The 5,146-nt window shown below is 42.7% G+C and overlaps 1 pseudogene; it reads left to right on the plus strand.

Annotated features, from left to right (window-relative positions):
* Positions 1-458: 458 nt before the first annotated feature.
* Positions 459-1,638, plus strand: LOC148163651 (patched domain-containing protein 3 pseudogene; annotated as a pseudogene).
* Positions 1,639-5,146: the final 3,508 nt, after the last annotated feature.

A 5,146-nucleotide genomic window follows, 5' to 3' on the forward strand; every position in this document is an offset into this window, starting at 1 on the left:
TTACTCACCTTTAGGAAGTGTTTCTGTGTTAACTAGACTCCCGAGGGCACAGGCATGCCCCAGACAAATTTGGGGCTAGTGAGGCTATGGGTCAAAACACGTGATCCCTGGATCGCCTACGTGGCTCAGTCGTTAAGCATCTGCCTTCGGCTCAGGTCATGATCCCAGTGTCCTGCGATCGAGTCCCACATAGGGCTCCTTGCTCAGTGAGGAGCCTGCTTCTCCCTCTCCCTCTACTGCTCCCCCTGCTTGTGCTCTCTCTCTCACAAATAAATAAAAATCTTAAAAAAAACAAACAAACAAACACGTGATCCCCAACCACACCTCCAGGTCCCAGGCGTGAACTTCTGGAAGTCAAACAGACTCCGGTAGAATTTCTCCAGGAAGCCGTTACTCCCCCCAGTAGCTGCGGTCTCATCAGCTGTCCAGTTGGGGAACGTTGCTTTTCCTTGCTGAAAATGAGCCTTAGTCCCTCCACGGTGGTGCCAGAGGCCTGGCCCGAGGCGGAGGCGAGGCGGGAAGCAGAGCTGAGCTGGGCTTTGGGGCAGAGCGTGCAGTCCCTCGGGCATCCCATTCTCAGTCGGTGTCAGTGCAGGAACGTTCAAGTCGGCCGGCTCCCCGGTCAGAAAATCAGTTGTCGGAGAGACCCCACTGCCACACCAACTGCCTAGAGGCGACCCTCTCCCACGCCTTCGGAAGGCTGGGGTGGGAGGTGGGCTCGCACCCCTGGATCTTCCTGCTGGCACCCATGCTACTGACGGCCCCTCTGGGCACTGCCTCAATTTACTGTCCCAAGGATTTATTTATTTTTAGATTTTTTTTTTAATTTATTTGAGAGAGAGAATGAGAGAGAGAGAGAGAGAGAGCACATGAGAGGGGGGAGGGTCAGAGGGAGAAGCAGACTCCCTGCTGAGCAGGGAGCCTGATGTGAGACTCGAAACCGGGACTCCAGGATCATGACCTGAGCCGAAGGCAGTCGCTTAACCAACTGAGCCACCCAGGCGCCCCTGGCCCAAGGATTTAGAAGAAAACCTCGAGAAGTACACCCCCAATGGGAGCCCGGCCAAGGCTGAGCGGCGCTTTGTGCAGGGACATGTTACCGCTGACTCTTACCGCTTCTCCATCTCCAGGAAAAGCACCAAAGTCAATTTCGCCTGTATTCTGGCAGTCTCCAACACGGCCTCACTGCTAGAACAAGAAATCCTAGAGGAAATTGGTAAACTGGACGACATGGTACAGGATCTGTATGTGACAGAGGAAAACGGAACCCAGATCCGCTACAGTCAGGTGTGCGCTAAGAACCAGGGCCTCTGCGTGCCCTCCAACCCACTCCTGGCTGCCTGGAAGATGAACAAGAACCTCGACCTGAGACACATCACCTTCCCAATCTTCAACCAAACAGGTCAGCCCATCTACCTGGCCGGCACCATTGGAGGAACCCTTTTAGGCAAGAGGTCGGTAAGGAACCAGTTACTCGTGAAGGCCAAAGCCATGTGTCTTCTGTACTACCTGAAGACTGAGGATGGAGAGATCAACGAGCTTAGCAAGATGTGGTTGATCCATTTCCTGAACCAATTTAGCAACATCGAAACGAGTCTGGCCCTGAAGAAGATCCAGGTACCTGGTGGCTGGGCTTGATAGGGAGGCCAGGAGAAGGTGGGAGGAATAAGGACACTTCTTCCAAGGATCATAGCAGTAACACTCCCTGATTATTTGAGGGAGTCCTTGGCTTGAAGCTGGGAGTGCTCTACTCTATTTGGTACTTAATCCAGAGTCCAGAGTCCTTAATCTAACACATCAAAGGATGCCACAAATCTTAAATCCTTAGTAATGTTCTGGTGGAAAACACAAATCCTACATCCTCAACGTAGGTCTGTTCCGTAGAGACATTGACCATCAGGTTTCCTAGTCAAATGACTTTGAAATTCCTACTTTTAGTTAAAGTCTCTGCTGTTTGGGGGAGCCCCCAAAACTTGTTTGGACTTCAGTGAAATAAAAAATAAAATTAAAAAAAAAAAAAAAAAAAAACACCTTTAAGCAGAAGTTCCATGCTGTTTTTGAACAGAACTAGCTTAGCATTTTCCGAGTAAGTGATCGCATAGTGCCAGGCACATGCTAACTATTCGGTAACGTTGAGCCAGCAAGCCTACTAGTACTTGTGAATAAACCTGGTCAAAGTGAGACAACTACTGGAAAAAGCCGTTGAATGCTAGATCTTTCTGAAATATCAATGCAATTAAAATAGTAAAAGACAACAACCTAATAAAATTTAGAAAAAGTGACACTTTTCTGTGGCTGTCAATGACTTCACGGTCTCATACAGAACTCAGATTTTGTATAGTCAGGAGTTTCAAACTTTGGGTTTTTGCAAGAAACTTTGGAAAGCATGCCAGGGATTTGTGGGAAGAAGCAAATCTATGTTGCCTTCTTTATTCTAAAGTCATAGTTCACATATTTTGATCTTTTACTAAACTTTAACCTGTTGTTTCAATGAATAAGCTATAGTGTTTCAGTAGTGTTTGTAACACACACAGATATTGGGAGTGAAAAGTTATTTACTTGGGTATATTTTTGTGGCAGGTGATCTATTTCACATCACTTTCCAGACAACTGGAATTTGAAGCAACTTCTACGAAGGTGATCCCTTTGTTGCACTTGGCGCCCCGGCTAATCATATTATTTGCAATCGCATCATGCTACAGGTAAAACAGCTTTACTGGTTGTTCAACTCTTTTTAAAAATTATTTGCGTGCGATGAAATACATATAAAAGATATAAAATATATCATTTCATTCATTTTTCAGTGCATTAATCAGATTCACACTGTCAGCCGTTGAATTGGATTGAACGTGCAACCGTCACAACTATCTGTTTCTAAACATGTTCCATCACCCCAAACAGAATTTGTATAAGCATTAGGCAGTAACCCTCCACGGCCCCAGGCCCGGTTAACCTTCATCTACTTTCTATCCCTATGAATTTGCCTGTTCTAGAGATTTCATATAAGTGGAATCATACAATATTTGTTCTTTTGTAACTGGCTCATTTCACTTAGCACAATGTTTTCAAGGTTCAGCTATGACGTGGCATGCATCAAAACTTCATTCCTTTTTATGACTGACTAATATTTCATCGTGTATAAACAGCACTGTTTATCCACTTATCTGTTGATGGGCACTTGGAATGTTTCCACCTTTTGGCTATTGTAAATAATGCTGGTGGACAAATATTTGTTTGAGCTCCTGTTTTCAATTCCTTTCAGTATATACCTAAGAGTTGAATTGGTGAGTTGTATGGTAATTCTTTGAAGAACAGCCAAACTGCTTGCCACAGAGGCTACCCCATTTTATATCCTACCAGCAATGTATAAGGGTTCCAATTTCTGCACATCCTCACCAACACTTGTTACTTTTTCTTTTATTGATTATAGCCATCTTAGTAGTGGCAAAGTGTGGCTTGATTTACAATTCCCTAATTAATGACGACGTTCAGTATCTTTTCATGTGCTTATTGGCCATCTGCCTATCTTCTTTGGAGAGATGTCTATGCAAGTCCTTTGCCCATTTTCTAATTGGGTTGTTTGTCTTTTGGTTGTTGAGTCCCGTCGTTAATGAGTACTTTGTGTATTTTGGATATTAAACCCTTATCAGATAGATGATTTGTAGGGGTGCCTGGGTGGCTCAGTTGGTTAAGCATCCCAACTCTTGGTTTCAGGTCAGCTCATGATCTCAGGGTTGTGAGATCAAGTCCATCGTCAGGCTCAGTGCTGGGTGTGGAGCCTACTTAAGATTTTCACTCCCCCCCCCGCCCGCCCGTCTCCCCTGCTCATGCTCTTGCCATCTCTCCCTTTCTCTCTTTCTCAAAAAAAAAATTATAATAATGATTTGTAAATATTTCCTCCCACTTCCGTGTACTGTCTCTTCACTTTTTTGATAATGTCTTTAATGCACAGGAGTTTTAATGTTGATGAAATCCAATGTATCTTTTATCATTTTCTTTTTGCTACTTATGCTTTTGGTGTTACATCTATGAATCCATTGACAAGTCCAAGGTCATGCACATTTTCCCCGTGTTTCCTTCTAAGAGTTTCATGGTTTTAGCTCTTATATTTAAGTTGTGGATCAGCTTTTAGTTCATTTTTGTATATGGTATGAGTAGAGGTCATTCTACTCACAAATGGAATTCATTCTTGCACACAAGGAAATCCAGTTGTCCAAGTACCATGTGTTGAAGAGACTGTTCTTTCCAAGTTGGTTGGAATACGGCATCCTTGTCAAAAATCAATTGGCTGTAGACGTATGGGTTTATTTCTGGACTCTCAATTCTCTTCCATCAGACTACCAGTCTGTTGATTTGCCAGTACCACACTGTTTCGACCGCTGTAGCTTTGTTGTGGAAATCACAGTCCTCCAGTTCTTTTCTTCTTTTTCATGATTAGTTTGGATTATCCAGGGATCCTTGCAATTCCGCAGGAAGTTGAGGGTTGGGTTTTCCATTTCGTAAGAAAAAAGGCCAACTGGAATTTTGTTAAGAAAGATTGTGTTGAATCTATAGGTTTAGGTGTGATTGACATTTTAACAATACTGTCCTCCTCCCCATGAACTAAGGATTTCTTTCCATTAATTTAGGCCTTTAGTTTCTTTTACCAAATTTTTCTAATTTTTAGTCTTTCACTTCCTTGTTTAAATTTATTTCTAAATGTTTTATTATTTTGGACACTATTTAAATGGAATTGCTTTCTTCATTTCATTTTTGGATTGCTGATTGCACACAAATAGAAACACAACTGATTTTTGTGTGTTCATCTTGTATCTTGCAGCTTTGCTCAATTTGTTTATTAACTCTATTAGTTTGATTGTGGATTCTTTGGAATTTTCAGATATAGAATCATGGAATCATGTAAAAAGGAATAGTTACCTTCTTCATTTCCAGTTTGAATTCCTTTTATATCTATTTCTTATCTCACGGCTCTGGCTAGCACTTCTACTTCAGTGTTGAATGCCATTGGAGAAAATGGGCACCTTTCTCTTGTTCCCGACTTTAGAGGGAACTCTTTCAGTCTTTCACTATTGAGTATAATGTTAGCTCTGCAGTTTTCATAAATGGCCATATCATTTTGAGGAAGATCACTTCTATTCCTTGTTTC

The sequence above is a fragment of the Eumetopias jubatus genome, unplaced genomic scaffold, assembly GCF_037043125.1.
Source record: "Eumetopias jubatus isolate StellerSeaLion01/CBP00866 unplaced genomic scaffold, mEumJub1_p1.0 scaffold_8, whole genome shotgun sequence".
NCBI lineage: Eukaryota > Metazoa > Chordata > Mammalia > Carnivora > Otariidae > Eumetopias > Eumetopias jubatus.